This window comes from Lissotriton helveticus, chromosome 8, assembly GCF_964261635.1.
Source record: "Lissotriton helveticus chromosome 8, aLisHel1.1, whole genome shotgun sequence".
NCBI classification, from domain to species: Eukaryota; Metazoa; Chordata; class Amphibia; order Caudata; family Salamandridae; genus Lissotriton; species Lissotriton helveticus.
In genome coordinates, this window is record NC_136069.1 from 30,130,523 (window position 1) to 30,154,393 (window position 23,871).

General features: G+C 50.2%; 1 protein-coding gene across 1 annotated transcript in view; it reads left to right on the top strand.

Moving 5' to 3' along the window:
* Positions 1–8,655: 8,655 nt before the first annotated feature.
* LOC144772260 (uncharacterized) overlaps positions 8,656–23,871 on the top strand; it is a 71,317-nt gene continuing 56,101 nt past the window's right edge. The window contains exon 1 of the mRNA XM_078656482.1: positions 8,656–8,755. The gene's annotated coding sequence lies outside the window, so the exon portion shown is untranslated. The remainder of the gene's footprint in view (positions 8,756–23,871) is intronic.

The following is a 23,871-nucleotide window of genomic DNA, read 5'->3' on the forward strand; positions in this document are numbered from 1 at the left end:
TTTTCAATCTGCTTTCTCCCCAGTCCCTCACGGTGTACCCCAGGGTTCTTCTATCAGTCCGATTCTATTTAATGTTTACTTATTACCACTGGTCACTCTCATTAAATCACATAACATGACCACAGTAAACTACGCAGACGATACCCAGCTTATCTTTTCCTGGGAGGGTGAAGACTCTATTACCTTAGAAGCCTTCCACGACTGTCTGAGAGATACCGCTGGCTGGTTACACCATAACTCCCTCCAATTCAACTCCTCTAAAACCGAGGTCCTGTTCTGTCCAGCAAGCCGCATACCTCGCCTTCTGCCTACTGATTTCTGGCCTCCGGAAAATCCAGACAACCCGCCACCTGTGGCCAGTGTTCGGAATTTGGGCGTCATGCTGAATAACAAACTGAGCATGGAAACACAGGTATCAAGAACAGTCGCTACCTGCTCGGCCCTTATGCGATCACTACGTAAAATCCTGCCACTACTTCCACTACCCGCAAGAGCACAGATAGTCAGGTGTACCATTCTTAGTCGCCTTGACTATTGCAATGCTCTCCTGCTCAACTCCCCCTTGGTACTGCTGGACAGACTCCAACGTGTCCAGTCAGCAGCAGCCAAACTGGCCCTCGGATGGACCAGGAGATCCTCCACCACGGCTGCCCTGGCCGAGCTACACTGGCTTCCCTTGAAGCAACGTATTGCCTTCAAGTCTCTCTGCTTGGTCTTTAAGGCATTACACGGGCTAGGACCTAGACCTCTACAACGGATGTTTACCTGGTACACACCAACCAGAGCTCTGCGATCTGCGACCGCCCGACTTGTAATAGTACCCAGATTCAAGAGAGCCAGGATCGGGGGAAGATCGTTTCGAGTGGCGGCTGCAAAGCTCTGGAACAGTCTGCCCGCTGACATTCGTCATACTTCACAGCTCCTGCCTTTTCGGAAACTAATAAAGACTTGGCTCTTCCCCTAGATCCCCCTCCACGACCCCCCCTAATCAAACTCCCACTGCTTCTATTTCAGGAGTAAGCCTCTCAGCGCCAGGATGCCTGCCAGGTGACAGTTGCGCTTTATAAGTGTTTTAAATAAATAAATAAATAAATCCTCCTAGACCTCTCCGCGGCCTTCGACACTGTCTGCCACCGTACCCTAGTACAGCGCCTCAGCAACGCCGGAGTCCAGGAGAAGGCACTGGAGTGGATCATCTCCTTCCTCGCCGGAAGGACACAGAGAGTCTGCCTCCCTCCGTTCAGATCTGAAGCCACCGAAGTCATCTGCGGCGTTCCTCAAGGCTCCTCACTCAGCCCAACCCTCTTCAACGTCTACATGAGCCCCCTCACAGACATCGCACGCCAGCACAACCTCAACATCATCTCCTACGCCGACGACACCCAGCTGATCCTCTCCCTCACCAACGACCCCGCCACCGCCAGAGCCAACCTCCACGAAGGGATGAAAGAGGTAGCCGAATGGATGAAGAACAGCCGCCTGAAACTGAACTCGAACAAGACGGAAGTCCTCATCCTGGGATCCTCACCCTCCGCCTGGGACGACTCCTGGTGGCCCCCCGCCCTAGGCAGCGCACCCAAACCAACAGACCACGCACGCAACCTGGGCTTCATCCTGGACTCCTCCCTCTCCATGACCAGACAAGTCAACGCCGTCTCCTCGTCGTGCTTCAACATCCTGCGCATGCTACGTAAGATCTTCCGGTGGATCCCCACCGAGACCAGGAAGACGGTCACCCAGGCCCTCGTCACCAGCCGTCTGGACTACGCCAACTCCCTCTACGCCGGAACCACCGCCAAACTCCAGAAGAGACTCCAGCGGATCCAGAATGCCTCAGCACGACTCATCCTGGACATCCCCCACCGCAGCCACATCTACGGACACCTGAGAGACCTGCACTGGCTCCCGGTCAACAAGAGAATCACCTTCCGACTCCTCACCCACGCACACAAAGCCCTACACAACCAAGGCCCAGGATACCTCAACAGCCGCCTCAACTTCTACGCTCCCAAACGCCAGCTTCGATCGACCGGCCACGCCCTCGCCGCCGTCCCCCGCATCCGAAGAGCCACCACAGGAGGACGGTCCTTCTCCTAACTCGCCGCCAAGACATGGAACTCCCTACCGACCCACCTCCGCCTGACCCAGGACCACCTCGCCTTCAGGAAGCAACTCAAGACCTGGCTGTTCGAGCAGTAGCGGACCCCCCCTCCCCTAGCGCCTTGAGACCCTCTGGGTGAGTAGTGCGCTATATAAATGCTGTGATTGATTGATTGATTGATTCCGCCCGACTTGTATTTTGCTGTTCCTGTAATTGCGTTCAGATATATGATACAACAAGTCACATCATACCTACAAGTCAGGACTATTGGCTTTGTCAATGGTTGCTAGTTGCATAAGATAAATAAGCAGCAACTATGGCTTGTATATAATATTGAAAACACTTCCACTTAAAGCCCTGGTAACACCACGACAATGTTGCTGCTCCTGAGTTTCAAAAAGAGAAGGATAATCCAGAGAGAAAATGACTCTCTTTAAAGGATTTGCCTTCCCCTACAACAATCATGTAGTGATGCCCACACATGGCAGTCACTAGGACCTGCCCGAAGTGGAACGAGGGCGGAAGGAAAGGGAGGAGTCGGGGACCAGGAACGGCAGTTAGCCGTTAGCCCACGAAGAGGAAGGAGCCAAATAAAGAAGGTCTCTAACTATCCCCCTGCGTCTGTGTGGATTACTGGGCCGGACACTACAACTGGCGACGAAGGTGGCCAGATCCCAGGCGTGTAGACGGCTACTGCGGCAACCAGGCAGTATCTGACCGGCCCGGAGCTCGCCCCACGTGTGGAGGCTGGAGCGCGCTGCATAAAAGCGCCCACCGGGAGCCCACCCCGGCGGCGGAACGAGCGGAGCTCGCCCCACGTGTGGAGGCTGGAGCGCATCGTACAAAGTGCCCACCGGGAGCCGGAACTCGCCCCACGTGTGGAGGCTCGAGTGTGTCACCCAAAGTGCCCACCGGGAGCCCACTCCGGTGGCAAAAGGCAAGGAAAGCTAACCCCACCTGCAGCGGTGACTCTGGCAGTGGATCGCGGCTGTAACCGGCAAGCAGTGAGTGGGGAGTGGAAGCACCGAGTGATTGAGTGACTCCGGTAGAAGGAACGAGCAAAACGACCGAAATCTCGCCGAAAACAAGATTCCCGGGCGGCCATCTTAGAGTCAGGCAGCATTGTCCAATCCCCTGCGAGGGATCATCGGCGGCCATTTTGAAGGCAGGCAGAAGACCTGATTTGGCAAACAAACCCTAGCAAATGCAACAGAGACAGCAAACAATCACTGGCGAGTGCAATAGACCCACTGAAGATGCCCTTCGACTACGAATCATAGAAGGCTGTACTTCAGAGACACTAAGACGCAAGCTGCTCAAGAAGAGCTACTCGCTGGAGGACATTGAAGAAATGACGAGAATAGAAGAGCAAGCCAATGAACACGCAAAGAAAATGGAAGCCGACAGAGGGGAGAAACGAGAACCAGAGAAACGAGAACATGCATTCAGGATGCAATTTCGACCAGCGCATTGACGATCGCCGCCTCAAGGGCTGTCTCACAGATCGAAGAAACACTACTCACAATCATCCAAGAGACACACCAGCACGAGCCACAACAAAAGACACTCAGACAAACAACTGAAATGCTATAGGTGCGGTTATGACTTCCCGCATGCAGATGCCTGCCCAGCACTAGGACAATGATGCCGAAAGTGTGGCCAGGTTGATCATTTTGAAAGCATGTGCGGAACAGTGCACAAAAAAGACCCGCGAGGACCACCGCGACAACACCATCCCTAAAGCAGTCGTCATCACGTCCGAGCAGTCCAGGATAGACGAGACTCATCCACTGGGTCGTCACAATCGAGCGCTCACTTCTGCCGAACATATCAGTCACGACGATCATCATCCAGGGAGTCCAGATCTGTCTCTCCCATCCCAAGAGTCTGAAACGAACATGTCTACTGTGTGGCAGACCCTGACCGGCTGAAGGAATATCGGGGGCTAGACATCAGAGTAGGTTCTCATCCTACCAAGTTCGTGCTGGACAGTGGGGCGTCACTGAACTACCTACCCGTAGCGGAGTACCAACGCATGAGACCACCTCCCGAATTAGTCGACGCTCACGTACGAGTATATAGATGGATGTCCAAAAAACCACTACCGTGTCTGGGGAAGTTCGCAACTGAGTTGTCGTACCAAGATCGCACTATACAGGCCTGCATCCACTTCATCGAAGGGCCCAAGGCAGACTGCCTCCTAAGTCTGGCCACTGCCGAGCGACTAAAACTGATTGACGTCTTGTTCCAAGTGGAGGACAAACCAACCGTCATCCAACAGTTCCCCAAGCTCTTCCAAGGCCTCGGAAAAATGAAGAACTGCCAAATAAGACTGCATATCAATGAACAAATCCCACCGGTGGCCCAGCATTACAGAAAGATCCCCTTTCACCTGCAAGAAGCCATAGAGAAAGAGCTATACGAACTTCTAGAAGCTGACATCATAGAAAGGACGGATGGACCAACACCATGGGTCTCGCCAGTGGTGGTAGTCCCAAAGAAAGGAGACACTAGCCGAGTCCGTCTATGTGTGGACATGAGAGCACCCAACACAGCCATAGAGAGGGAGAGACATCCAGGCCCTCACATCAGTGACATGATCACATCACTCAATGGAGCGAAAATATTTTCAAAACTAGACCTCAACAAAGGATACCATCAGCTTGAACTTCACGAATGGTCAAGATACATCACAACTTTCTCGACGCATCTGGGACTATTCAGGTATAAAAGACTAAGCTTTGGGGTGTCCTCAGCAGCAGAAATATTCCAAGAAGCCATCAGAAGAACAATTCATCACATCCCTCATGTATTAAATTACAGTGACGACATCCTAGTCTACGGAGCAACCACTCGAGAACACGACAGAGCATTGGATCAGGTCTGTCATGCCCTGATGGAAGCCAACCTCACACTCAACCAAGTAAAATTTGAGTTTCACAAGCCAATGCTGACATTTTTTGGTCACATATTCTCTGGAAATGGCATGAAACCAGACCCTGAAAAGGTAGCAGCGCTGAACGACACCCCGAGCCCAGATGATGTTGGTGACGTCCGCTCATTCCTAGGCATGGCCAGCTACTGCTCCCGTTACATACCCGACTTCGCCACAATAAGCCACCCACTGAGAACACTCACCAAACAAGGACAGCCATTTCAGTGGTCCCCCGACTGTGAAGAAGCATTCAGAGAGATCAAGAGATCGGTAGAGTCGGACAAAAATCTGGCTTACTTCAAGCTAAAGAAGAAAACGGAAATAACAGTGGATGCTAGCCCCGTAGGACTAGGAGCCATCCTGGCACAATACGACTGAGAAGAAGACCAACGACACATAGTGGCATACGCCAGCAGGAGTCTCACAGACATTGAGAGAGCATACTCCCAGCCAGAAAAAGAAAGCCTGGCCGTAGTATGGGCGTGCGAACACTTCCACATATTCATCTTTGGAAAACACTTCACCCTAGTAACCGACCATCAACCACTAACCACGATCTTTGGAAAACCTCGAACAAAAATGCCACCGAGGATAGAGCGCTGGGGCTTCAGGCTACAAGAGTATACTTATGCTATCATACACAAGCCACGAAAAGCCACAAATCCTGCAGACTACATGTCCAGACACCCCACCAAATACAGTCACTCAGAGCAATCGATCGCAGACGAATACCTTCACTTTGTTGTAGATTAATCACGACCCCCAGCCGTTCCGTTGGAGGCCATCTGCGAAGCGACTGAAGCCGATGTCACACTACAAGAAGTAAAACGTCGGATCCAAACGAACAGTTGGCGACACCCACAAGCCAGTGGACCACAAGACCAAGACCTGACAGCATTCAAGCACGTCCATGACGAACTATCAATAGCGACCAATGGACTCATCCTATGAGACACCAGAATTGTTGTACCACGAGATCTCAGACAAGGAGTCATAAACCTAGCACATGAAGGACATCGGGGCATAGTAGACACTAAAAGAGCACTCCGCGAAAGAGTCTGGTTCCCAACGCTGGATCTGATGGTCGAAATGACATTAAAAGACTGCCCACAATGCCAACTGGTAAGCCGCCCAGATCCACCTGCTCCGCTACAAATGTCTCCACTACCGGAGGGCGTCTGGCAACAAATGTCTTGGTCCTCATGGATGAATACTCCAGATTCCCCATCGCACATCTGTGCACATCCACGAAAGCATCCAGCACCATACCGATCTTAGGGGAGGTATTTGCCACATGGGGCATCCCCCAAGTGGTGAAGTCCGACAACGGGCCCCCATTCAACAGTCATGATTTCGCCGAGTTTGCCCGACACCTCAATTTCAAACACCGGAAGATCACGCCACTATGGCCCCAGGCGAACGTAATGATCGAACGTTTCATGACCACCATTAAGAAAACCATTCAGCAAGCGGAGCTCACCCGAAAGGACATCCAGACAGCACTAAACGAAGTGCTAAGGGCCTACCGAAACACGCCCCACTCAACCACAGGCAAATGCCCCGCCACCCTCATGCTGAGGCGACCAGTGCGCACGAGGCTACCGATGATGATCACTGCAGAGAGTGAACGGTATCCAGACTCAGACCACGAAGAGATAGTGGCCACGGACAAAATAAAGAAAGAGAAAATGAAGGACTATGCGGATGAACGACGACATACCATCTCCGACCAAATTCGCGAAGGTGACTGGGTACTGGCACGGCAAGAAAACGCCGAAAGTCTGACTGCAGATATCACGAGACGCCACTGAAGGTGATACAACAGAAAGGAACAATGATCAAAGCGGAAAACGATGGAAAACGCATGACCAGGAATACGACGTACTTCAAAAGATGCAGTCCTGAGGTCAAAGAACTATTGACGGAACATGAAGCAGAGAAAAGAGAACCATAGACATTGACCAGTCACAGTCAGGCACTCAGGGGGACCCCTGACGAACCAGAACTGAACAATCCTGAACCCGAATCACGCCCCAGACGGGTCATCACAAAACCGTCTCACCTGATTGAAGAACTGTAAATAGTTACTGTGTGAGAATATAATGCCGTGTTCTTTTGCTTTTCTTTTGTGTACAGAGGGCGGCGATGTAGTGATGCCCACACATGGCAGTCACTAGGACCTGCCCGAAGTGGGACGAGGGCGGGAGGAAAGGGAGGAGTCGGGGACCAGGAACGGCAGTTAGCCGTTAGCCCACGAAGAGAAAGGAGCCAAATAAAGAAGGTCTCTAACTATCACCCTGCGTCTGTGTGGATTACTGGGCCGGACACTACAACTCACCACGCGCACATCGATGTGCCAGCTGTCACTGCAGGACCGCCTGTGCCAGGGCACAAAACAGAGCCCGATAGAGACCCGTTTCGAGGCCCTCTTGAAAAAAACTGCTGGTGCTCAGACCCGGTGAGACCCGGCCCACTTAAAGCCCTGGTGTACGGGATCAAGAATAGTAAGAGTTTACTATGCGGTAATCATAGGGGAAAAGTAAGGGACTGGAGGGTGGACTATTAAAATTGTATTTAGGCAATGTAAAATTTGGCTTGTCCTCTGTTGCTCCTTATAGGCTGTACAATTTAGAGCCAAAATAATCCCAAAAGAGTGTTCAGAAGATGCTACCCCCTCAGGGCAAACAGCTCCCTACCCCCTGACGAGGTGTTGGAAAAATTATATTAGAGCGTGTATTATTGGCCAAGTAGTTTGTTGCTTCTTGACATGCACCCCACTCGCTTGTACGTGAATAATATATAAAGTGGATATAAGTTAATTGTATATCACCTTAGGGCTTGCTTTATATTAGACAATGCAATCCCAAGTTAATGTGAAATGTCTGGACCATATGTGGAGCCATCCAATGTACAGTAAATATAAGCTAAGGTACCCCCAACATAATTTTAGGTCTAGAGGAGGGGGAAAAATACTGCCATGTACTGCCATCCTGGGTAGGAGCGATTTCAAAGTGCTCAAACATTTAAGTTCTACTATGGAGGCCTGTGCATTGCTGCCCAAACTGAAAAGACTGCTTTGGAATAGGTTGGGAGTTTAGGTTGAAGATTTTTTTTGTATATCAGTACCAGCTGCCCTCTGTAGCTTATTAGTCTTTTTTTTCTTCAAAATCAGTGTTATATGTATATAAATATTCTATGTTCAAGAGAGGAAGATTGTTGGGACAGCACATTTATTTTAATCAAATGTGCAAGGGCGCTTTTATTCCCAGAGGACTTGAACATCTTGAGACTGCCCTTGAAGTTTCCAGATTACACTTTAATTTCTTCATAGTTTTTTCATATAGAGGGTTTGGAAGGGGCGAACTCACGACTGGGGTAACAAATGTGTTTATCCCGGTCTGACATGTGTTATATGCGCATGCGCACGCAGGCGCACATAACACCTGTCAGTTGCCTACGGAAGTGCGCGCAGGGATAAGCCACTGCTCATTGGTGCGTGCGTAGAGAGGCGGTCTGCGCATGCGCACGCGCGGGACACCACACACTACAGCATGCTAGTAACATTAATTAATCCACCGAGTCCTGTTTCTGCGCATGCGCCAGTGAGCCCGGTGCCATTGTTGTCCTTCTGTCATGTCTGCCATCCTCCCTGCTCTGTCTCAGCTGATGGTGCAGTCTCTCGTCTGTACAGCGCCACCAGACATGCTTCTGCAGCTGAGGTACATACGTCTTTATGATGCTGATGTGACACAGCTGTACGTTCGTGTATAAAAGTGTGGCGTGTTTATACCTCGTGTGCAGGGGTGTAGCTTGGTCAGTAGGTTTGAGGGGGTGAGAGCTTCAGGTTTCCCAACAATCACACTGGTTCAAATACATTATATGAGAAGCAGGGCAGGTGAGAGTGGGGGGCGGGCGGGGGGCGGGTTAAGGAGCAGTAGGAAGGAAGTGGAGGGCACTTAAAACAAAAAATGTTGTAAAATAACAATTTTTCAGACCTTTAAAACAAAGGTGACAATGTGTGTGTGTTTTTGTCTGCATGTGTATGTAATAGTTCCAAGTGAAACACGACAAACACCTCGCCATACCCGAGTTAAAGCACATTTACCCAACTATTTACTACGTAATCCATTTATTAGGGGGGTGTATCATCCCAAACACCCCCTGAAACTACTCCCTTGTCTATCCCAGGGACATAAAAACCTTCTATGATAGTGAAGAAGGACGAAAGAGGTTAGCCAGGCCCACACACCTCTGGCTATTGGTAAAATAACACCATTTTATCATGTCAGCAAAACTATGTCATTGGTAGGAAAGGAGGGAGGGAAGAGGCAGAGGGCAATTCACTAAATTGCTAGGGGTAATGGAAGTGCATTCACACACCCTTTGGCATCTTAGGAAGTGGTATATGATCTTCGACCCTGTATCATAGGAAGTGATGCCACCTGATCTTGAGCCTCAAGACATAACAAAAACTGACATCATTGAAGCGTAATGTTAACGTAACTGAAAACATATTGTTAGATCAAAGGAAGATGGACAAAATTTAGATTTAGGAAAACATTAGGGGTCAAGTACACCTGTGTTAGTTTTTTATTGATTGTAGATTTTGAGTGTGATTTTTTTGGGGGGGCAGCTTTATTTTTATTTACATGTCATTATTGTTTATAGGTTGTGATGTATGGTCACTTGTACGATCTGAGGTCGAGGTTTTGTTAAAATGCATCCTTTTACATGCATTCATAATAAGGTACAATGGATATTATTAAAAATGTGCATTTTTTTAAAACTCAGTTTCCCTTTAAAGGCACATTTTAGTGCACATTTTAGTGCTTCCTGCTCCAGTGTGTGACCACCAATGTACATGTGTACAGTTCTGCTGTCCCCAGAGTGCAGGGTTTCTCCAGGGTTGGTTGGTCCTTCGTGTACCTGAAGCTGCTGCGGGTTGGTGTCACTGAACCTCTCTGGGGCCCTTGAACCAATCTGTCGGGTGCATTAAATAACATTAAAAAGAGCCCGCTGGGCCAAGGGGTCGGGGGTGGGGGTGGGGGGCTGGGTCCATCATGTAGGATCTCTAAGGAGGAGGGGTGTCAAGTCCTCAGCTCTCCAGAGGCTTTTATGGGGTCTTAGCCCGAGCCACCAGCGGTCTGACAGCCAGGCAGATATCCACTTGCACTAGTATGTCGAGGGCATTTCACCTGGGGGCTTCTTCGATCTCTGATGTGCAAAGCCTAGGGCCACCCTTCAGAGGGTAGAGGCATGAACGGCAGCCCGTTTTCTTAAAACCAGCCAACACAGCCTTTGTAATTGTTGTGTTAGGGGCATTTTATATTTCTGAGAGGCAGGAAACCGCCCATTGTCAAAGGGGAGACCAGTAGCATCCAGAGCTGCCAGAGATCACACATCATGAAAAGAGACATCAGCCACACGGTAGCACCCAGAGCTGCCAGAGAACACACATCATGAAAAGGGTGAGCAGTAACACTGTAGCATTCTGAGCTGCCAGAGATCATACATCATGAAAAGGGTGAGCAGTAACACTGTAGCATTCTGAGCTGCCAGAGATCATACATCATGAAAAGGGTGAGCAGTAACACTGTAACATTCTCACACATCGTGAACGGGACATCAGTAACATTCTGAGCTGCCAGAGATCACACATTGTCAAAGGGACATCAGTAACAATAATGTTCTGAGCTGCCAGGGGTCACACTTCATGAAATGGACGAGCAGTAACACTGTAATATTCTAAGTTGCCAGGGATCACTCATCGTGAAAGGGACATCAATACACCACAACAGGCTGAGCTGCCAGAGAGCACACATCGTGAAAGGAAGAGCAGTAACACTGTACTGTTCTGAGCAGCCAGAGATATCCCATTGTTAAACAAGCATTGGAAATGCAATAGGTCTCGGATATATTTGAGTTAGACCTAATGGCATTGTAAATGGCAATGTCTTTTAGCCATGTGTATGCATGTGGTGTGTAGTGGAATTATGTGGATTGGATTGGAATTGTAGCAATGGTGGCATGCTGCGCTTTAGATGAATATGTTTAAAAGTGCACCATACTGCGATTGCTACAATAGTTAACTGTGGATGCGTTAAAAATTGATGTGTGCACTGATGGCTGGTGGTGTGTGTGCCTGTAGAAATTGTGCACTGCCGGCTGGTGGTGTGTGTGCCTGGTGGAAGCGTGTACTGCCGGCTGGAGGTGTGTGTGCCTGGTGGAAGCGTGCACTGACGGCTGGTGTTGTGTGTGGCTGGTAAAAGCGTGCACAGTCGGCTGGTGGTGTGTGTGCCTGGTGAAAGCGTGCACTGATGGTTTGTGGTGTGTGCCTGGTGAAAACGTACACTGACGACTGGTGTTGTGTGTACCTGGTGAAAGCGTGCACTGATGGCTGGTGGTGTGTGTGTGTGTTTGGTGAAAGCGTACACTGACGTCTGGTGGTGTGTGCCTGGTGGAAGCCTGCACTGACGGCTGGTGATGGTTGTGCCCGGTGAAGCATGCACTGACGGCTGGTGGTGTTTGTGCCCGGTGAAAGCGTGCACTGACGGCTGGTGGTGTTTGTGCCCGGTAAAAGCGTGCACTGACGGCTGGTGGTGTGTGTTTGTGAGTGTGTGGTGGTGAATGTGTGGTGGTGAGTGTGTGGTGGTGTGTGGTGAGTGTGTGGTGGTGAGTGTGTGGTGGTGGGAGTGTGGTGTGAGAGCGTGTGTGTGTGGTGGTGTGTGTGTGTGTGTGGTGTGGTCTTGTGTGTGGTCTTATGTGTGTGTGTGTGTGTGTGGTGGACTTAGTTCGTGTTTTCGTACCCTGCACACTCACACACTGCCCCTACACACTCACACACTGCTCACCCATACACACTCACACACTGCTCATCCTGCACACACACACACTGCTCACCGTGCACACTCACACACTGCTCACCCTGCACACTCACACACTGTTTGTCCTGCACACTGACACAATGTTCACCCTGCACACTCACACACTGCTCACCTTAGACACACACAACCTGCTCACCCTACACAGTCTCACACTGCTCACCCTGCACACTCAAAACCTGTTTTGTTTCCAGTCCAGGGAGGACCTGGCTTGGCAGTTCGGGCTGGACTGTTCCCATGGGGCACAGGGTCAAGACTGATTTGCATATGGCTGGGTTCAAACTGGAATGGCATGGTGAGCAAAACAACGATGGATTTAGGCCCAGATCTCTGTACTGGGGTGAATGTATGACATTGTTCTGCATTCTGTCCATCACATATTGTTTTTGCATTTGTCACCCCGAGTGGGACGGGTATGCTCAGACGTGAGTCCCGTGCTCTCCATGCCACTGGAATCAAGCTATCCAGGCTGATGAGGGCTGAAAACCCGAAACCGGTCCTTGGATGCTTGTTTCCAGTCCAGGGAGGACCTGGCTTGGCAGTTCGGGCTGGACTGTTCCCATGGGGCACAGGGTCAAGACTGATTTGCATATGGCTGGGTTCAAACTGGAATGGCATGGTGAGCAAAACAACGATGGATTTAGGCCCAGATCTCTGTACTGGGGTGAATGTATGACATTGTTCTGCATTCTGTCCATCACATATTGTTTTTGCATTTGTCACTCTCACTCTGTCACTCTCACTCTGCTGTCTCTCATGCTGTCACTCTCTCATGGGGTCACTCTCATGCTCTCACTCTCTCATGCTCTCACTCTCTCATGCTGTCACTCTCACTCTGCTGTCATTCTCACTCTGCTGTCACTCTCACTCTGCTGTCACTCTCACACTGCTGTCACTCTCACACTGCTGTCTCCCACGGTGTCACTCTCTCATGGTGTCACTCTCTCATGGTGTCACTCTCTCATGGTGTCACTCTCTCATGGTGTCACTCTCACTTGGCTGTCACTCTCACTTGGCTGTCACTCACTTGGCTGTCACTCTCACTCTGCTGTCACTGTCACTCATGCTGTCACTCTCACTCTGCTGTCACTCTCACTCTGCTGTCTCTCATGCTGTAACTCTCTCTCATGCTGTCACTCCCACTCTGCTGTCACTCCCACTCTGCTGTCTCTCATGCTGTCTCTTTATAAATGCCCTCACATGCTGTCTAAACCGCTCCAAAAGACACACCAGCCCTGAGCATCCTCTCTTAGTGAGTGTTGACATGCAAGCTTTAGGTCAGGGCGCCTGGGACTCTCCCGATGTCCTGGAGCCTCGTTTCATGTGAAGAACCGGGTTTGCAGAACCCAGCGGCGCCAGGGACACGCCCAAAGTCTTCGGATTCCCCTGTCTTGGTATACAGAGACACGGAATACTTCTAGGTGGCGTCAGAGATCAAATTTATTAGCTGCAGCTAGTAACAGTAATCCCAGCAATACAACACGGTGTACAACTCAGGAGACTGCTCAATTTTCGTAGAGCAAGACATCACTTTTTATCCACATTTTACTCATTATGAATGCACATCCACTGCGACAAATACTGACGTATGAAATACATTTCCCCACACATTATCACATTGCAAAAAGCTCAATTTACATCGTACCAACCCACAAGTTAATTATTAGGAATGTCCCAAATTCGATTTCCACAAGCCGGACAAACCCATAATTGAAAGCACTACCCATGTAATGAAAAGTCGTAAGAAAAGGAACAATTCAGATGCTCAATAGGATAAGATATGTGCAAGGAACTTAAAGTTAACGATATCCTGAACATTGATTGGCAATTTCAGACAACGATCAGCTAGAGAAATTGGCTTCGCAAAAGGGTCAGTTTCAGGTGACTGGGTCAGCGTCTTGCAGTTCACTCGCAAGTCAGAAAAGGCCTAGTTAATGCGTACATGAACAACGAAGCCTATGCAACTTTGTTAGTTCGGTTACCTCCACGGCCTACGTGAGGGCAGCACAAAATGGCGTCACGAACAACTCAAACAAAATCGAGTCCGGTTCGGAAATCACGGAACCTCACACGTTCCCACCTTCTGCATTTGAGCGGCAGGAAGATATCTGTTGGCCCACATACAGACACACAACTCGCACGCAGGCAGACACAGCTGTGGGATTCCATGGGGGCCTATGTGATAAACCTCTCTTTCAGCCAGGCCTGGATTTTTTTACCGGCAACATCCTGTCCCTGTAAGGGCGATAACAAGTCTACAAGTCCCAAAATGCAACACTCAGTTGCTAAAAAGCAGAACTGGTTAAAGGCTTTACACACACTACAGCTCTTGTAGCATCTGTGCACATGATCGAATACAAGTAAGAAAAGTGCATAACCTCTTTATTATACTGAACATTTGCTCAGCTGCTGTAAAGTGTTATGCTTTACAATTAGTGCATTGTGAACAACAAGCGTCCCTCGTGTTCATAGGGGGCACTTGTATTTCAACGTATGCACACAGCATCCCATGCAATATATGGGATTAATGGGATGAGTCAGATTACCGAGCCCCTGAACCTTGGTCAGGAAGCAAAACACTGCCTCTCTGCAGTGATTTGTGGGAAAGCGTGAGGGTGGTTCCGATCTGATCTCAGTGCATAAATGTGAACAGGATCATGGAATTCAAAAGCAAGGTCCCCCGCCATTCGTAGCATGAACAACATTTGTGTGTGTGTGTCAGCAAGGGTGAGAAGGTGAAGGATGAGAGGGTGAAGGGGGCAAGGAAGGGGGCTAATGTGCTGTCCGTTAAAAATATCCTCCATGGTATGAATAAAAATGCTTTAAACTGAAAGAAACGAGAGCGCAGAGTCACAGAGGTTGGAGAAAGGTGAGAAGTTTGCTGCTGTTTGCATAACGTTAATACATACAGCTCCGTCCAGCCCTCTGAATATTGGCGCCCTGTGCCTGAGCCCAGCTCGCCCATGCCAAAAGCCGGTGTTGTCTGGGTGCCTGTTTACCAATGAGAAGAAGTGCCGGTACTCTCCCATTGCTTACTCTCCTGAGGCGGAAGCCGGGAGACACACACTGCCACAGCACATTCTGAATTGCTCTGAAGTTCGTTTTAAAAAAAATTGTTATTTCTTGTGTTATTGCATTACTTTAGCCTTGGAGGCATTTTTAAAATTTCCTGTACTTTACTGACTGTGCCGATTGAGGGCTCAGTCCAGCCTCGATCTTAGGAGGCAAGTACAAAAACGCGGCGGCCATCTTAGGGAGGGATCTCCCAGGTTGCTGAGCAGGGTGCAGTCTAGTTTCAGAAGCGCAAGGCACTCGGCGCTAGTATTTAGCCAGGAACTAACATTGCTCGCGAGACACGCTTACTCTCCTGAGGCGGAAGCCGGGAGACACACACTGCCACAGCACAATCTGAATTGCTCTGAAGTTCGTTTTTAAAAAAATTGTTATTTCTTGTGTTATTGCATTACTTTAGCCTTGGAGGCATTTTTAAAATTTCCTGTACTTTACTGACTGTGCCGATTGAGGGCTCAGTCCAGCCTCGATCTTAGAAGGCAAGTACAAAAACGCGGCGGCCATCTTAGGGAGGGATCTCCCAGGTTGCTGAGCAGGGTGCAGTCTAGTTTCAGAAGCGCAAGGCACTCGGCGCTAGTATTTAGCCAGAAACTAACATTGCTCGCGAGACACGCTTACTCTCCTGAGGCGGAAGCCGGGAGACACACACTGCCACAGCACACTCTGAATTGCTCTGAAGTTCGTTTTTAAAAAAAATTGTTATTTCTTGTGTTATTGCATTACTTTAGCCTTGGAGGCATTTTTAAAATTTCCTGTACTTTACTGACTGTGCCGATTGAGGGCTCAGTCCAGCCTCGATCTTAGGAGGCAAGTACAAAAACGCGGCGGCCATCTTAGGGAGGGATCTCCCAGGTTGCTGAGCAGGGTGCAGTCTAGTTTCGGAAGCGCCAGGCACTCGGCGTTAGTATTTAGCCATACGTACTCTCTCCGCGCAGCGGACGCGCTTTGCGGATGCGCCTACATCGCGCCAAAGGAGCGCCTAAGGACAGCCCATCTGTGCCCGTCCGTGCCAGACCGGGACCAGGGGCCACGATGCTATCCTCCACAACACAGGTTAGACCGGCGATTATATATAGCCGGAATGAGTTGTTGGATCTGAAACCTTCTGTGTCCACTAAGTGTATTTTGTTGGGTAGCCACATTTGTGCCCCCAACTTTTGCACTGGATGCAGCTATAATCTCTTCCCCGAAATTTTACATCGCACGGAGGGCGGCGCTGATAAATACCGTCTGGCCTTACTTAACTGTCGCTCCCTACCCAAACATGCGACTGAGCTCGCTATGTTGGTGGAGGAACGAGACTTAGACGTACTCTTCCTCACAGAAACTTGGACAAATGACTGTTCTCAACCGGATATTGTTCGGGCTTTACCTCCCAATTATGCCATATACTAGATCGTCTTCTTGATCGGGGGGGAGGGATTGCCATTATCTATAGGAATATCCTTGGGTGTCGATTTGAAAATCTTTCTATCTCTGGGGCTGAAAGCATTAAATTTGCCATCTCCTTTTCTCCCACTAACACCTTTTCTGGAATTCTGCTCTATAGACCTCCCGGCCCATGTGGTCAATTCTGTGAAGATCTTGCCTGCGTAGCTAGCAACTACTCTACCATCCACCCCAATTTTACCATCTTGGGAGACTTCAACATCCATGCAGAGGAAGTTGATGCACCGGCCTCCATTAAATTGAGCACCGGTCTCGAAGTTCTCCATCTGAAACAACTAGTCACGGATCCAACACACTCAGCAGGACATATTCTTGATCATTGCTATACCAATGTCGAGCTTCTGAGTTATGATAATGCGATCAGGATCCCGTGGTCTGATCATTCATTAATACTGTTTTCTATGCCCTCGCAGAACCTACCTGAACCTGCTAAACTCATAAAAAAATCCTGTCGGATCTGGTCCAAACTACCTATTGAAACTTGGGATGCCAAACTTAAGAACACTCGACCCGAAATCTCCTCTGACCCTTTGCAAGCTGATATGTCCCTCAATCTGTGGCTGGAGACCTCTTTGAATCTTGCCCTTCCAAAGATAGAATTATCTCATAGAAGTGGCAAGAACAAGAAAGCCTGGTACACGCCTGACTTGAAATTACTAAAACTTGCTTGCAAGCGACAGGAAAGACAGTGGAGAAAGCATTACTCCGAAAGTGACAAGGCCAAATACAAACTTGCCCTGAAAAAGTATAAGGATGAGATTAAAATCACCCAATCCAATTACTATCATACCAAGATTAGTATGGCTGCCAATTCCCCAAGAGAAATCTTCAAAATTTTTAAAGCTTTGGTCACTACTCCTGCCCCAACTGAAGATTTAGGATTGGCCCAGGTACGTTGCGAGGAATTGGCCAAATTCTTCCTCAATAAATTAGACACCATATACTCATCTTTCCAGAATTTGCCCACTGGACCCCCCTTGGTACTCCATAAGGACCTAATTCTACTTAATGAGTTTTGTCCGATAGACCTCCTTACAACTCAGTGTCTTTTAAAGAACCTGAAATCAGGCTCCCCGAATGACCCCGCACCCCCCACAATACTAAATCTGGTATCTGATACGGTGGCCCTAGTCATTCAGGAGGTGATCAACGCCTCTCTGACTTCGGGCCAGGTACCATCAACCTGGAAGCAGGCTAAAGTTAAGGCCCTGTTAAAAAAAAACAATCTTAACCCTGAGGACTGGGCCAACTATCGCCCCATCTCTCTTTTGCCCACTGTCAGTAAACTTACTGAGAAGTATGTCAATTCTTTATTGGCTACCTTCTTGGAGGATAATAATCTTTTCCATACTACGCAGACAGGGTTTAGGAGAAATCAAGGCACTGAAACTGCATTGATCACAGTGATTGAGGAAGCAAGGAAGATCGTTGACAGTGGGAATCATGCGGCCATATTATTATTAGATCTCAGCGCGGCCTTTGACACCGTGAACCACTCCATTCTGCTTCGCAGGCTGGAGGAAGTTGGTGTCTCAGGCCACGCTCTACAGTGGCTGCACTCCTTTCTGTCTAACAGGACCTTTGTAGTCTTTGATAATGATGCATCCTCTCCCCAAATGTGTCTTAACTGCGGTGTACCCCAGGGCTCATCCCTCAGCCCACCTTATTTAATATCTATATGAGGCCTTTGGCTGAGATGGTGCTTCCCTGGGGAGTACAACTTGTTACATACGCAGATGACACGCAACTGATCATCTCACTATCTACCCAGGAGGCTCCTTTTGAAAGACTTTCCAGCTGCCTCAATAAAGTTCGGGAATGGATGGATGAATCCTTCCTGAAACTGAACGGGTCTAAAACTGAGGTGATGATGTTGGGTTATAAGGCTCCAACTACAGTGGAGGGCTGGTGGCCAGACAAGCTGGGTCAACCACCCAAGCCGAAGACCCAAATTAAGAGCCTTGGGGTATGGATGAACCCTGCTCTTAATTTCTCAGTCCACGCCCGTAAGGTAGCTGCCACATGCTACGCACTTATTAGGCTTCTGAGAAAGATTATCAGTCTTCTTCCCTTTGAAGCCAGAAGGATATTAGTACAGGCGCTGATTTTATCACGCCTGGATTACTCCAATGCGGTATATCTAGGCTCCCCCCAAGGTACAATCAAGATACTGCAGACTGTTCAAAATTGTGCAGCACGCACGCTGCTGAACATACCGCGAAGGACATCGGCCAAACCTGCACTCCGTCAACTGCACTGGCTGCAGCAGAGGATCGAATTTAAAACCCTGGTTACGGTCCATAAAGTAATCCACAAAAAAGGTCCCTCACTCATACAGTCACTATTCTGTCCCTACCTCCCTAAGCGGGAACTAAGATCCTCTAATAAGAATCTCCTCGCAATTCCAAAAATGAGGAAAGTGCGCATGGGTGGCAGACGCTTCTCCCTACAGGCTTCTAGACTCTGGAACAATCTTCCACTCTATCTTAGAATGGAAAGTAACCATCTTAGTTTCAGGAAGTCACTGAAAACCCTCCTGTTTGTCTGATCTTGGTGAGTGAACGTTGTCTAAAGCGCTGGGATGCCTTCGGGTAGCCATGCGCGATACAAATACGTAATCATTCATTCATTCATTCATTCATTCATTCATCCATCAAACGCTTTACAGCAGTGCGAAAAGGTGCTGGTACTTCTGCCCCCTCTCAAATTTAAGAAAGGCAGTGCCTGAGGGCACCTTCTCATTTAAAACACCGCTACTACCATTACAGAATGTGTTTTTCTGGGTAACGTTAGGACAAAACATTGTATAATTAAACAATTTCCTGTAGATGACTTATCATAACAAGCATGCTGCCTTCCGTGAAGCCGGCCAGGAACAGAGCAGTCATCGGCACGCGGCGGAGACGCTGGCGCCATGAGCGTGCGTGCTACCAAATCCGAGTGTGGCCAGCTCTTGTCGCTCCCTCTCCCATTCAGAATGCTGGGCGCGTGCCCAGCTCTTGTCTCCGTTTGTCGCCTAAAACGATTGCTATAGTTCTCTGCCGAGAACGCGCTTCGCACGTCTCTAAGCCAAGACCAAAAAAGGACATCTCTACACAGTAACAGTATGCACTTCCAGAGTTCACACATCATGAAAGGGAGACTTAATCTTGGAATCAAGGTTTTTAAGAAAAATTTAATTTGTGCACGGTCTAGACACACAAACATTCCATCTTACATTCCAGTTGATTTAACACCAATTTTAGGTTTTCCATAAAAGTATGTTATTTTGTGTACTTCTAGGGGTTCCTGCCTCAATATATCTTTGAGAGAACCTTCTTTTGTATGAAATGAGTTATAGGCCCATTAAACTATTTTTGCCATTGTCGCGGCAAATTAACTAGTAAGATCAAGTTCTAGTCTTAAAACCTGTACGGGGGCGTGGCTTGGAGCGTCAAGATGGCGGTTGCACTCTGAGAGTGCTCTGGACCCCTCTGTCGTCCGCCACCATCGGCAGCTAATCTTCCCCTCCAGCACTGGCATCCACTCAGCTGCAGCCAGGGGTGGACATTGGCGTGGAGCAGAACCATGAGGCGTGAAGTGCAGCAGTCAGATCCGCCAGGGCCTTCCGACTGCATCCAAGACAAAATGGCAGCCCGCACTCGCCACAGTTCAGTTCAGTTCCATTTATAAAGCTTTTAGTTACACCACCCCTGTGTCCACAGAACAGCATAAGGACCAGCGATCATCCTCCCACCTTGTAATGGTGTAAAGGCGGCCCGCTGCATTCCTGGGGCCCTCACATCAAGTAAGACAAGCAATCAGAGGCCCTGGGAAAACCATAGATGTAAAGACGCGACGGCTGGCCCTGAAACAACACTTTGGCCTGTAGCCTTACCCGGTGTCCTGGTCTGGTGCTTAGAGTCGTCTCCCGCGCGGACCGGTGACAGACGAAGACTTGTGCATTCCCCAGAGGGGTGGGGACCCTCCGGCAAGGAGGGTCCCGAACCTGGAGTGGACGCAACTGAAGGTCCGCTTGGGCTGGTGTGCATCTGGGCCCCAGGTGTCGACTCGGGCACCGGAGCTGTCCCTGAGAGAGGATAAGACCAAAGGCGTGCCCATCCCGCCCCTGACGACGGCCAGGACCCGTGCCGACGGGGATCGGCAGCGGTGGTCGCGCAGCGGGGGCCTCCAGTGGAGTTCTCACCCCTCCTGATCATTAAGTCTCTGCGGGACTCTTCTGTATCCACCACCTGCTCCGAAGGGGCCCGGATCCTGGGGGAGCGCCTTCTCTGGGACGTGGGAACCTCTGGTGCGGGGGCGCCAGCCCTGGTCCTGGTGGACTGGCGAGTCTTGGGAGGGGGAGCCGGAGCCCTGACACCACCGAGGGAGAGGAACCGGCTTTGTCATCCTGCGGACTAGTGGCTCAGGACGGCGTCTGGCCGACCTCTGGTGGGGAGTTTGGAGGCTGTTTCATGCGGCGGCGGGCCCTGGTCCTCCCTCTCTTCTCCGGTGAGCCTGGACCTCCCGGCTGCGCCTCGGACAAATGGTGGGCCACACCCATCACACAGGAGCATAGGGGCCTGATCTCACCCTCCCGCCTCATAACAACGTGGCGATGGCCCGCCACCGCCTGTGAAACCCGCATCGGGTTGCGGCAGCAGTCAGAGGCCCGAGGGTGCCACTAACACAACCATGCAATGATTGGCCCTGTACCCGTTCTCCGCCCCGCCTGGCACAGCCTCTCTGACATCTGAGACAAGCACAACATGAAAGCCTGTGTGGACCAGCCTGCATTTGGGCCCTGGATGCCTGTTCAAGCACTGTGGCTGACCCTGAAGCAGAGTGGGTCTCAGTGCGTGCTTATCCCGCACCCAATGAAGGCCTAAACCCCCTCACTCCTATTAAGCCTCCTGGGACTCCCCTGCTGCTGCCCCCTGCTCCGAGGGGGTTCGGAGCCTGGCGTGGGCCCTCTTCCTGAATCGCGGGAACCCCGGATGCAGAGGCGCTCACCCTAGGCCTGGAGGACTGGTGAGACCTAGGAGGGGAGAGCAGAGCTTTGACTCCACTGAAGAAAGTGAGCCAAATTCACCATCCTACTGAGCAGCAACGCGGGACGACACCTGAACGCCTACAGGTAGGGAGATCGGTTGCGAATTTGCGCAGTGGTGGGTTTCTGTCCCCTCTCCCTTCCCCGTTGGGCCCCCAGGATTCTGCTCTCTGGCCTCCTTACTGAGTTAAGGGGTGCACTCGCTATCACACCCAGTAACTCCACCCGAAAACCCCAACTGGACTCTGGATGCCTGAGGGAGACCAAGTGCATCCCTTATGCGCCACACAGGTGGTGGACCTTAATCCTGCCACCCTACATCCTATGGGCAACAACCACCAAGAAAAACGGACTACCGGGTGATCTCCAGACTTAGCCCCACTCCCCTACCAACCCAATCTGCCCTGCACATGACGTATCAGGGAGTTGAACGAACTTCGAGCTGAAGTGGCTGTGTCCCAGGGACTTGCCTACCCTTGTCACTATTGTGGCTCTGACGCATCGATGGTGGAGCCATGCTCTGCCTGAAGTCGAAGCCTATCTCGACACAACTAAGCGACCTGGCCAGAGAGATACCGAGACTCCCCCGTGCCGACCCAAGGAATCAATAAAGACACACATGAACCTGTGGGATGTCTGGATAAAGCCGACCACAGGAATCATGGTAAATCCTCTATTTCAGAGAAAGAGACTTGATCCTACGGCAGGCCCGCATTCAGAAAACCCTATCCTACCAAAACCACACTATTATGATATTCCCGGACTACTCAAGGGAAGTCCAGACCCAAAGACGTTCATACACGGAAGTCCTCACACCTTACACCAGCATGGCCTTACACTCAAACTACATACCAACAGGCGAGGCCTCCATCCAACACTACCCATCACCCAAACACTCCCACCACATGGAGGGTTCCCGGGATTCCGTGGGCTTCTCACACCGACCATGACACAGATAATACATAGAGGAGACTTTCTCCGGGTAATGTCATTGAATGTCAACGGCCTGCTGGACAGAATCAAGCGCACCGCTGTTCTGCGGCATGCCCAAAGATACACCCCGACATACTCCTGCTCCAAGAAACCCATCTTATGGGTAATCTCTGTCCCTTCCTCGGAAGATACAGGTTCGACAGATCCTGGCACTCAGGCTTCACACGGGGATCAATCGGAGTGGAGATCCTACTGAAGCGCAACTTGCCCTTCGTACCTACTCAAAGCACCAGGGATCCCCACGGTCCCTTTGTTGCTCTCTCCGGAACAATGGGCGACAAGGCCCTCTCCAATTATATTCCTGATGCCATACATACACAGACTCTAGGCGGCATTGGGGAGATGATTAGCTCCTTACCGCTGGGAACAACGGTGGTGGGAGGAGACTTCAATGCTCTCATGCAATCCTCTCGACTCTCCTTTTTGCCCTGGCAATGGAGCCCCTGGCCACCCTCATTCGTGCTGATGACTGGGTCCAGGACTGGAAGTGGAAAGGCTCTCATGAGGACAAAATTGCCTTATACGCACATGATGTCCTACTCTTCCTCGCAGAGCAGACCCAATCCGGCCCCAGATGCCTACAAATACTCCGTACCTTCGAGCGAGTCTCCGGCTTATGCTGAAACGCCGCAAAATCAACCCTGGTGCCCCTGCATCTATCTAGAGAGTGCTTTGATTGGCAGTCTACCATCCCCGTCAGACGACAATCGTTTAAATACTTGGGAATCTGGGTCGCTCTGCTCCCTGAGCTGGCCTGGGCATATAATGTCACCCCACTAGTCACAAAAACCAAAAAGACCTCCAGAAGGGGCAAGCCCAGCCGCTCAACCCATTAGGTAGAGTAGCACTTTTTAATATGATGATTCTTCCCTGATTTCTATACATCATTAAAAATACTACATCCTCTATTCCCCGGCGTTGGTTCAGGGGGTTGGACAGTTTAATCGCGAGGTTCCTCTGGAGTGGTTCACGGCCACGCATAGCCCTCTCCCGCTGACAAATTTCGCCCTTCGACGGAGGCATGGGTATGACAAACTTGTATCTATACTACTTAGCAAAATGCCTCCTAGTACTGCACGATTGGTTCAATGGGGGCTGGTCTGACCTCGCCTATAGGACCGGGTTGTGGGATCTGGGGCTCTCTCAGGTCCAGACTATGATGTACGGGGACCCCTCCGTGCGGGGACCCATACCCAAGACCTTACCCACAGTAACCCACGCAGATCTGCTAGCCTGGCGTGCCTCCCTGCATCATACCCAATGGGGGAATAGGCTGACCCAGCAAACACCCCTCTGGCAAGGCACGTGGCTACATGAAGTGGGGGGCCTAGAGGGTTTCCGGGGCTGGGATCTTATTGGTATCTCGCAACTCGTGACATTTGGGTCGGCGTCCATATATTTTCCTTCTTGG